This window comes from Mastacembelus armatus, chromosome 8 (genome assembly GCF_900324485.2).
Source record: "Mastacembelus armatus chromosome 8, fMasArm1.2, whole genome shotgun sequence".
In the NCBI taxonomy this organism is placed as follows: Eukaryota; Metazoa; Chordata; class Actinopteri; order Synbranchiformes; family Mastacembelidae; genus Mastacembelus; species Mastacembelus armatus.
The window spans coordinates 5942220-5954012 of NC_046640.1; the positions used below are offsets into that span (position 1 = coordinate 5942220).

The window sequence follows — 11793 nt, forward strand, 5'->3', positions numbered from 1 at the left end:
ACAGAGCTCATCAGACACCAAATGAGTTACAAGGAAAAACATGCTTTCGTTGTGGCGTTACATCACATTTGGCAAATTACCCAAGGTGCCCAGCTAAATAAGCAAAATGCAGACAGCGTGGAAAATTTGGACATTTTGCTAAAGTGTGCCGAGGCTCTGCATCCACCTGCAACGACCAAGAAATTACTGTACCAGATCTAACTGTCTTAAGCATTGAAACGCCTATAAATCAGAATCCGCATCTTTACATGTACTGTTACCTTGCATGCAGGGATCATAGAAAAAATAGACTCATCTCCTTGGGTGTCTCTGATTTTTACAGAATTGTGGGGTGCTGCTATGTTCTCCACAATAGACCTCCATCATGCATATCACCAGGTGACCCTGCATCACGATAGTAGGGATCTGACAGCTTTTATTACCCATGATGGATTTTATCGTTTCACACGGGTCCCTTATGGGTTGGCCTCAGCACCAAGTGCATTTCAATGTATGATGTCTCAGATCTTGGTTGATCAGGATGGTGATGGTGGATAGATGAACCATTTGCATCCATTGTCTATGATAAAAATCCAGAGGTTTTAGAGGTTAAAGAGACTTAAATCCATAGCACAATGATTGCAAGACTGTGGGTTGAAGCTTAATGTGGAAAAATGCCGCTTCAGGAAATCTGAGCTGCCGTTTCTGGGCCATGTTGTGCCTGCATCAGAGTTGCATCCAAATCCAGGCCATGTTCTGGCAATACAGCAAGCACCTCCTCCTCATGACACGCAGACCTTGCGTTCTTTCCTTGGACTGGCTGGATGGTATGCTAAATTCATTCCCAACTACGCAACATTGGTGGAACCTCTGCATGCATTACTCAGGAAGTGTACTAGCTAGGAACATTTTGACCATTTGAAAAATTTGATCACTACTAGCCCCGCCCTTGCATTGTTTGACCCATCCTTACCAACAACAGTCACCACAGATGCTTCAGATTATGGCATTGGTGCAGTGCTTACCCAATGTCATGGCCCTATTGAGAGAACTGTTGCTTTTGCCTCTCGAACATTGTCAGAAAGTGAAAGAACGTACTCTACAACAGAAAAAGAAGCATTAGCATGTTTGGGCAACAGAAAAGTGGCGTACTTACCTCTGGGGTTGACATTTTACTCTGCACTGATCATAGTCCATTGTCTACACTGCTTTCCACAAAGGGCCTTGGATGCACAGGCATGAGAATTTCACAATGGTCTGCACGCCTTCTGTGTTTTAATTACAGCATGAAATACAAACCTGGCCAAGACAATGTGACAGTGGATTGTTTGTCCAGACTCCCACTTCCAGTCACTGATCATAGCCAAGAGCATGAACCTGAGATGGTTGCAGTACTGTCTTGGGAGTTTGCAGCTGTTAATGTTGAGGAGCTTAAGTCTGTTTGTGATGCCTGTCCTATTCTTCAGCAGTTTAAGGCTTGCATCGATAAAGGATGGCCTGGAAGTGCAAAACGCTTAGCAATCGCTCCATATCATCGTCTTCGAAATGAGCTTTCTGTACACAATGAGTATGTAATTCGGGGTACACATTGAGTGATTATTCCGGAAACATTGCAATCAAAGTGCATTCAGCTGGCTCATGCCACACATCAAGGAATGATCCGCACAAAGCAGAGACTAAGAGACTTGTATTGATGGCCCGGAATGGACGTTCAAGTGGAAAACGCTATAAAATCATGCTCCACCTCCCTCCAGCATGATAAAACTGTGCATACACATGTTGCTCCACTCTGTCCTGTGCCTACTCCAAATACTGCTTGCGAAAAACTGGCTATTGATGTGGTTGGACCCCTGAATAATTCTCCTACAGGATGTTGCTTTGCAATTACACTCCTTTCTCCTTACTTACTTCAGTAAGTGGCCAGAGATTGCATTTGCTCCAGCGGTGACTTCTGCAATGGTGGTAAAGTTCCTGTCTGCTGCATTCAGCCGTGAAGGAAATCCACTGGAAATGGTGACAGACAATGGTTCACAATTCCTTTCAGCTGAGTTTGAGGCATTTCCTGCTGACAAAGATATCAAACACTGCCGTAGCTCCATATATTACCCTCAAGCAAATGGTGAGATTGAACGTGATTGAGTGTTCAAAGACTGTTTACAGACGGCCAACATTGAAGGAAAAGATTGGAAAATTTTTGCGACTGAGTTTTTGCATACATATCGAGCAACTCCACACACTGTGACAAAACTGTCACCTGCTGAACTTTTGCATGGCCAACAAATGAGGACAAAACTGCATGTGAGTGGTCTTCCAAGCATTGCCCCAGCTAAGGACAAAAATAATAAATAATCTGGAACAAATCACCAAAAACTCCCAAAACAAAATGAAAGAGTACACAGACCAGCGACGCAGTGCAAAACCTCCAAAGATCAAAGTTGGGACATTTGTGTGCGTTCGAAAGCCTGGAATCATAAAAAAAGGCCATTCCAAGTGCACTTTTAAAGTTGTTGCTCAGAAAGGCTCAGCAACATATCTTCTTTCAGCTGGAAAGGTTTGGAATGCTATACACCTTGCTCTGGCTGCACCCTGTGTCAGCACATCTGATACAGCTGCTGTAGCAGAAGATGCTTTTATGATGGTGATAGCACCTCAAACACCTGAAACATCAGTCTCTCCTCCTACCTCATGTACTCGTAGAGTTCGTCGGGCTCCAGTGTAGTCTAAGGATTATGTTACTTAAAGAGACAGTCTCTAAACCTTTAACAGGGGAGGGAGATTCAGGGTATTGAAAATAAATTTTTATCAGACTTTAATTGAAGAGTTGAGAAGTGTTGATACACATGTAAAAATATGTTCATGTAAAAATATATACAGCATATAAGTGTGACACTACACATAATACACAAAACTGTTGTTTTCAGGTGATCTGTGATTTGTTTACTTTTGCTCAAAGTTCAAGTTTTCTTTCTTCCACAAAAAGGGAATATGTGATGTATTGGAAACACTATCTCTAAAGTAGGTGGCGCTGTTATGCCAGTGTGAAGAGAACACAGAGAATGTGCTGCAGAAGAAGAGCAGTAAAGGGGTAATAAAGAGTTCAAGTTCACGTTCGAGTCTGGAGATTGATTGCAACTGATAACAAATACAACACTCCAATGAACTTTTGTCCTTGGTCAATGTTCAAGCTAATTGCTTCAGTTTATATCTCATTTTATATTATCCTTTCCTTATCCCACATTACTGATGTACTCAGAGAGTGGACACCATTGATCTGCTGTGTATTCATAAATACTACCAGCTGAAAGTTTAGACACATTGCATATTCAAATCAATGGGACAGTATGTCTCTCTCTTGTCTTACAATGTAATGCCTTGTAATTGCTACAGTAAGATATTCATGCTTGCAGCTCTAGCTGTGCTTTGAGCTAAACGTTAACAGCATGCTAACATATTACTGATTTGTGGCTATAATGTTTACAATGTTTACCATCTTCAAGCACATACATACATAAAATATTTGCTAAGTAACCCTAAACACAAAAATACAGGTCAGGGGGATGGGAACATCCTTCGTTCTGCAGATATTTTGTCATAAACCGAAGTGGACTGATTAAAATTTTACCCAGTTAATGTAGATAGGTGAACAATTAATGGATCACCAGAGTGATTACAAATCATCTTGAGGACATGAATTTCATTAAATGTTGTTGTTGGTGAGAGAAGGAGTGGACCAACAGACTGACAATACCATCTCTACAGCCATGCTGCTAGGGTGGCTAATACAAATCACAGCAAACCTCAAATATGCTAGACACAAGATCCTTTGGAAAACACAGGGGGCATGAAGGCCTATACATACTTCGCGAGAACCAAGAAATGTGTTCTCTGTTTGTTCAGACTGACTTTGTTTTCTCTGCAAGAAAAGAATGATGTCACTTTTTTCTCACAGCCCTGGTTTGGGAGTTCTGGCAGCTTGTTCTCGATACATCATCTGGGCAGAACTTTTTTTTTTTTGAGTTTCACGTGGAGTATGTAATGTTCACCTCGAGAAAACAAACAAATTTCATGTATGTATCAGGCTTTAAGAGGCTCTCAGATATCTCAGCCTCACAACAGCACTTGGTGGTAAAAAGTTTATCAAATCTAGCCTTCATAGCTGGAAAACAAAATCCATCTCCTGGTTCAATGAGAAACTCTTCCGCTCTGTATCTTTAATAGTGGGATTCACCCCATGAAACCCTAACAATGTGCAAAATTCGACTTTTTTTTAAATTTTTTTAAGAATGGACAATAAATAAATAAATAAATATATAAGTACTCTGGTATCCCTTTACATCCCTAATCACATCTGTACTCAAAACAGCGAAAACATAAACTCTTTCCAGATCAGCTGTTGATTCTCTACCTATTTCATACCTCCACAGGTTATATCCTGCCAGAGGAACAAAGACTTGTCCTTGGACAGCTGAGCTATAATAATTTTACTTCTCTGTGTGAGACTCATATTTAGATCTAGGCTTTGACACTAATCAAGCAAAGGCTTATGAAACACAAAAAGAACATAACATTCCAAAGAAACTAGATCTTAGTATGCCCTGAGGCTCTTCTACAATATATTGTGTCTGTGGGTGCGTTTGCAAAAAACTGCAAATAAAGTACTCTGCTACTGAGCTCAGTTACAGAAATGTAGTTTTCTGTTATGCAAATTTCTTCTAGCACAAAGAAAAGGTTTTGGTAAATACCACATGCATGTTTGACATCTTAACCCAATTTGAAGATGTTAGGCAAACTGCCTAAAGTATCTTGTTGAGGTTCAGTTCATTCTCGCAAACAGAATGTGGAGTGACAGTGGCTCAGAGCCATAAGAACATTTACCATTAGCGTGTGGGTGTAAACGTTTATATGAAAACTGAACCTTCTAAGAGCAGATTACCATTCATTTCCCAGAGCTCAGCCTGCATATTATACCCATGCACCACACCCTAGCCTGTGGGTGCAACTATAGGTTGGCAGCAACATTTCATATTTCATGCTCACCTGTAACACGTGTATGATTCAGTGCCCTGCACAGTAAATCACACTTCGGGAAGGCACTTGCTTCAAACCTCTCAAAAACCCACAGTGACAAACTTTAGAACTTCTAGAAAGTTTTAGCAAATATATTTAGAAAATAAAAGCTAAAATCTCTGTCAGGTTGAATATAAACTACACACAAATGTTCTGTAGGGGTTAGGTTTGGGCTTTGACTGGGCCACTTGACAGTCAAGAGACCTGAAACCCCTCCGGTGTTGTCTTGGCTGTTTGCTTAAGTCTCTGAACAGTCACCCCAGTCTCAGGCCTCTGCACTTTGGAACAGGTTTTCTTCAAGCACCTCTCTGTATTCATATTTGTCCTTCTCTCAGTTCTGATCAGTCTCCCTGTCCAAGCCCCCCATGATGCTGCCAGCACCACGCTTCACTGTAAGGATACTGTTAAGAGGGTAATGAGCAGAGCCTGGTCTTCTCCACAGTGCACAGTGGAGTTCTGCACAAAGACCATCCAAAGATCTGACTGTTAGAGAACCACTGACACACTGGTCCTTCCAGCAGGTTCTCCATCTAAGCAGAGGATTTCTGATGCTCTGTTCTCTCCTCCCTGACTGAGGCCCTTGTTGGCCAGTTACTCAGTTTCCTGGTAGTTCCGAAATTTTGCCTGCGCTCACTTATCCTTAGTGTATTTGGCAATTTCCAATTAAAAAATGACCAAATAAGAAAGAAACTGAGTACACTTATGTTTCTTGCAGTGCAATTCTATCTTTGTGTGCATCTGCGGATCAGACATCCCACCAGACATCAGCGGCTGTTAGAAGGCGAGCAGCTCCGGCTCAGCTGCAGCTGTCGCTAAGCTCCGGCAGCCACCTCCTCTTCCATATGCTATTGGGTCAAATTACACAATTCTGTATTCTGTCCTGTAACAACTACACCAAATTTCTCATTCAAAAGCAGGAAGCTATTTTTCTTCCAAATACACCAGTCTTTAAATTTGAAGTATCATCTTCTCCGCTGACATGATTCTCAGATAATTGTACTGTCATTAGCAACTTCATCCCCTAAATGTATATTAAAAAAGGAGAAACTCAGGACAGTGCAGTGACACTTTTTTTGTGTCCCTTTTCCCGTCTCCCTGGGTGGGTATCGCAAAGCACCTGTGGGCACGCCAGTTTTGTGACTGGCTTTGCAACTGGAAACAGAGAACGTCATTTAGAGACAAAAGTACACAGTAGAAACCAGGAAATCAAGATGACCAAGGTGAAGTCACTATTTAGACATGGAGTGGACTGTGGCTGCTGAGATTTGCACACCTGTTTCTCCAGAGATTGTATGTAACTATTCAATTTGTTATTAAACGTTTTTATTCCTCGGTCTCCCGATCTGCCAAATAATACCCACTTCACTATCAAATGATGTTACCAGGACATGTTTGAATCTGCACACACTAACAACACTAACAAGGACTTGAAAACACTGGGTGGAAGTCTCAGCAGCTGTGAAAACCAGTTTCTTTTCACACTTCAGGATCAAATGATGCCACCTGCGCTATATAAGTTATCTGTTTCAGCTTTAAAGTAGTTGAAATAACATAGGATACAGAATATTTTCTGTTACAATTGATTTCGACACCACACATTCAGTGATCCTGATACGAAAACCTCATTTTAGCCTTAACAAAACTGTCACATGCGTAAAAGCACATGGATAAACAGGAGCGCAGTAACAGAAACAGCCTATTCCGAGAATTCAAAAGAAAAACTCGCAATTTTTGCCACCAAGTCTCGTGAAACATTGATTTCTAAACGTGCAAAAAGGTCACTGCTCTGCTGTCATAAACCAGATGAAGAGGATTATATAGTTTCTAAACTGTACTTTGCCACGGGAACCGCTGCGCCGCGGCGGCATGCGGTTCCCGGCCGGGTTGACGTCAGGACAGCGCTCACCTTGCACCGGCGTGTCCCCGGAACAGCAGCCGTCACCGTTTAAACCGTAACACGCTCAGCAAAGCTCGACCTCTGCCCGCGAACACTCAGCAGACGTATTAAAGCAAAAGCAGAGCAAACAAGTAGACGTAAAAGCAGTTTACCGTGTGAAGCGGCGCAGAAACGCTTCTCCCCACGGCAGACCTGCTTTCTCAGTCCACTGTCAGGAGCGTGGACACGGGAGCAAAGCGTCCGCTCGAGGGTGCCTAAGCCATGGCCGCAGTTTGCAAGGGATCCCTCCAGTGCCAGTTACTTTACTGTGCTCGGTCCTTCCCCCGCCCCCCGCCTGCCTGTACAGTGCACCAAATGCGGGTCAGGAGGAGCCGCCGGTGATGATTCGTCGTCCGTCTGTGTAGCGCCCTCTACCGGCAGGAGAGTACTCCGTGGGTGGTTACATAATACATATAGCACCAAGAAATAAAAATATTCATATGATGTACTGTGCTTAAGTATATGTTTATGGTTTCCTTTTCCATTTAAAAATACATATATATATACCTAACTGATCATTTTAGGTAGTTCTGAATATGCCTGTTTTTGATAAGGTGACAGACCAGTTCCGTCATGTTTACACAGAGTATGCCTAGTTTTTACTTTAAGCATATTTTTACATGAGTAATTACTTTCAATTGAATATTCTAGTTGTCTTCCCATCCCTACCCAAGACTCTAGAAAGTAATAACATCAGCTGCACTGCCTTTATCTGTGAAAAAACAAACATACAATGGCCACCTGTGGTCTTTTATAGCATAGTGGATGTTAGGGCATAGGCCTACCCCCTTCTTATGATATGGATGTTCTAGAAAATAGAAATCAATTATTAAAAGAAAAAACATTTGCTACTAAAAATAAAGGTTATTTTCACTAATTCACTGGAGTAACTTGAAGTTATGGAAAAGTGATGATTAGTTCCATGAGCAAGTTACATACTGTGAGTGTGGTGCAGTATCTTCAAGTCAGAAGAGAGAGATTTATAATCCTTGGATAAATCGAGTCCTAAGCCACTTGGCAGGTGGGCTTTTGAGTTTAAGATGTAGATATGAAACAGTTGGCACTCAATTTGCCAGGGAAAGGACAATAACTGAATCGAAGGACTGGACTCTTCTTTGCATCTATGCCTCAGGACATTAACGGTAAATCAGTACATAGAAGTTCTGGACTAAATCAAGGCCCTCTTTAAACCATCAGCCTTATATAATATGCTGCACCTCGATTACTCAATTACTCCTGAACCACACAGACTAGACAGTGTCAGTAAGCACAAATGGAAGAGTTTAGTCCATGGAAAATTTCTATAACTTTAAAATCAAAATAACTGTCTGTGGCCTATTTCTATTTACATGTAACTGATAAACAAAATAAAATGAATAAAATAAGCACTCCAAACTTTATGATAGACAAGTTCTCCAAAAAGGGCACCTGACCTTTTTAAATGGACACACAATATACAGTATTTTACCACTCTGAAATGAAACAGTCATATTTCTAATCTAGACAGAGGCCCTCTTGGCTGCACTGTTGGTACTTTCAAGCTAAAACATTTCTGTTGCCTGTTATATACAGTTTTACTGTATATTCACTTAAACAGAAACTGTACTTGCTTCACTTTACTTACTGGACTGTGTTTAAATAAACTCTTGACTATTTAATAAAGCGATCTTATGTGTTGTACCTAAAATCTGCATGAAATATAACTAGTAACTATGACGGCCAAATAACTGACATTAGCCTCTGAAATCTAGTAAAATTTTAGTATACAATAACCAAGTAACCTACAAGTGCAATACAACAGCACTTAAATTAGCTGTAAGGGATCTGAATATAAAAACGATGAAAAAGGGGATGCCTCCCATATATAAACCTACAGAGATTATCTGAACCTGCAGGTATATATGGAGATTTTGTTACAATGTGAGTGTGGAAAGGAAGGAGAAGGAGTAGGACCCAAATGCTGGACTCAGTTTCTTTATTTAAAGAAGGGATAGGGAGAAAACTGGAACAAAAAGCGTCTCAAGTAGAGAGATGGGTCTTTCCTACGGCAGGTTAGTCGTGGAGTAGCGTTCCGAGTCCGAGCTGGGAAGGTGAGGTGATCCACCAGGTGCTGATCGACGATGTCGGCTGCCGGGGTGGTGATCCCCGGTGTGGTGTTCCTCTTTAGGGAAGGAGCCGGGCCGGCGGTGGCCGAGGAGGCTGGTGGCAGTGACGTGATCGGGGCAAGCCGGAGCGTGATGTCTTCACGAAATGTGGGCAGCCGAGGTGCCGTGCCAGGAAGCTGGACGGCGGTGAAAGCAGGTGCGCCGGTGAAAGACGACGATCCGCAGCGTGGAGAGCCCCGTGTGGCGAGGTGGCCGATCAGGAGGAGATAGATCCGTTAGCGGCAGTCGGACAGCCAAAGGGAGGTGCAGCCAGGTTAAGACAGTGCAGGGGAGGAAATCTTCTCGTACCACAATCCATATAACATAATCAATTCTCCAGCGAAAAACAAGGGAAAGCCTCTATATGCCTAGAGCCACCTGGCTAAATAGGGAGCAGGTGAACTCTATTATGGCTAATTACGCAAGGCTGCCGGGGACCTTTGCAGGGTAAACAGGAACCTGCTACAAAATAAAGGTCTCCAGCAGGGAGTCCCAGACGGGATTCACGACTTTTAGCCTTGTTTTCGTGTTGTATTGCCTATCTTCTGTATCTGGGTATTTCTAAAATCCTAGAAAAAGCTGTTGCTAAGCAGCTATCAGACCACTTACACAGAAATGAACTATTTGAAGATTTTCAATCAGGATTTAGAGCACATCATAGTACAGACAAAGCACTGTTAAAAGTCACCAACAAGCTTCTTTTAGCCTCAGATAATGGACTTGTTTCTACACTTGTCCTCCTAGACCTTAGTGCTGCATTTGACACTATCGACCACAGCATCTTATTACAGAGACAAGCATGTGACCGGTATCAGAGGAACAGTGTTAAATGGTTCCAATCCTATTTATTGGACAGATGCCAGTTTGTTCATGTTCATGATGAACCTTCCACACGCACAAAAGTTAGTTATGGAGTTCCACAAGGCTCCGTGCTAGGACCGATTCTGTTCACCCTGTACATGCTTCTTTTAGGCAATGTTATTAGAAAACACTATTAATTACCACTGCTATGCAGATGACACTCAGCTGTATCTATCTATGAAACCTGAAAACACAAACCAGTTAACCAGACTTCAAGCGTGTCTAACTGACATAAAGGCCTGGATGACCAGTAACTTTCTACTTTTAAATTCGGAGAAAACAGAAGTTATTGTATTTGGGCCTAAAAACCTCAGAAATAGCTCTTCTAAAATTATAGCTACTTTAAATGGCATAGCCCTGGCCTCCAGCACTACTGTGAAAAATCTTGGAGTTATTTTTGACCAGGACATGTCCTTTAACTCACACATAAAACAAATCTCTAGAACTGCCTTCTTCCACCTGCGCAACATTGTCCAAATTAGGACCATCCTGTCTTAAAATGATGCAGAAAAACTAGTCCATGCATTTGTTTCCTCAAGGCTAGATTACTGTAACTCATTACTATCTGGATGTCCCAATATCTCCATAAAAAGCCTCCAGTTAATCCAGAATGCTGGAGCCAGAGTCCTGACAGGAACTAGCAAGAGAGATCATATTTCTCCTATATTGGCTTCTCTTCACTGGCTCCCTGTAAAATACAGAGTAGAATTTAAAATCCTTCTTCTCACATAAAAATCCCTTCATGATCAAGCTCCTTCATACCTTAAAGACCTCATAGTACCATATTATCCCAATAGACCACTTCACTCCCAGAGTGCAGGTCTACTTGTGGTTTCCAGAGTTTCCAAAAGTAGAATGGGAGGCAGAGCCTTTAGCTGTCAAGTTCCTCTCCTGTGGAACCAGCTCCCAGTCTGGGTTCAGGAGGCAGACTCTCTCTGTACTTTTAAGGCTAGACTTAAAACCTTCCTCTTTGACAAAGTGTATAGTTAGGGCTGGCTTCAGGTAACCCTGAACTATCCCTTAGTTATGCCGCTATAGGCCTAGACTTCCGGACGACCATCGGTGCACTGAGCTCCCCTATCCTAAACCTCACCTCCCTTCCCTTCCCCTCCCCTCTCTTCCTCTCTCCTCCCCCCTCACATGTATGTTCCATCATTGAATGTCACTAACCTTGTGCTCTCTCTCTCCCCTAGTTTGTGCTCTCTCACTGGTCCTGGAGCTGTATATCGTTGATATGCAGTTACTGGCCCCACCAACCTGCAGTGTCTATTTGTTGTTTATTGTTGCTGTTCTTTTCTCTCTCCTCTATCCACTCACCCCAACCGGTCGAGGCAGATGGCCGCCCAAACTGAGCCCGGTTCTGCTGGAGGTTTTTTCTTCCTTTAAAGGGAGTTTTTCCTCTCCACTGTCGCCAGGTGCAGCTCATAAGGGATTTGTTGAGTTTTTTTTGTTTTTTGTAAAGTGCCTTGAGATGATTGTGTTGTGATTTGGCGCTATACAAATAAATAAAATTGAATTGAATTGGGTACCTATACACCTACACATAGATCCCTTGGTAAATAAGGGATCAGACGAGCAGCTGGAAGGGTCATTTTCTTGTGTATCTGTGCTTTTTATTGCAATAATGTAATGCATGTTGATATAGATTTACACACATTTATTGTGTTTCTATTGTGGTGGGGACAATCACTGACATAATGCATTCCTTAGCTCTTTACCCCTAACCTAACCATGACATTGAAATGTGTAACCCCCAACCATAACCGTAACCATAAGCTAAACCTGATTCTAACCTAAAACCTAAAA

General features: G+C 42.2%; 1 protein-coding gene across 2 annotated transcripts in view; it reads right to left on the minus strand.

The window, feature by feature from the left end:
- Positions 1–7224, minus strand: part of LOC113140874 (thyroid hormone receptor alpha) — a 72906-nt gene extending 65682 nt beyond the window's left edge. The window contains exon 1 of one of the 2 annotated variants that reach the window (XM_026324952.1): positions 7096–7224. The gene's annotated coding sequence lies outside the window, so the exon portion shown is untranslated. The remainder of the gene's footprint in view (positions 1–7095) is intronic. The other variant, XM_026324954.1, reaches the window with a different exon arrangement.
- Positions 7225–11793: the final 4569 nt, after the last annotated feature.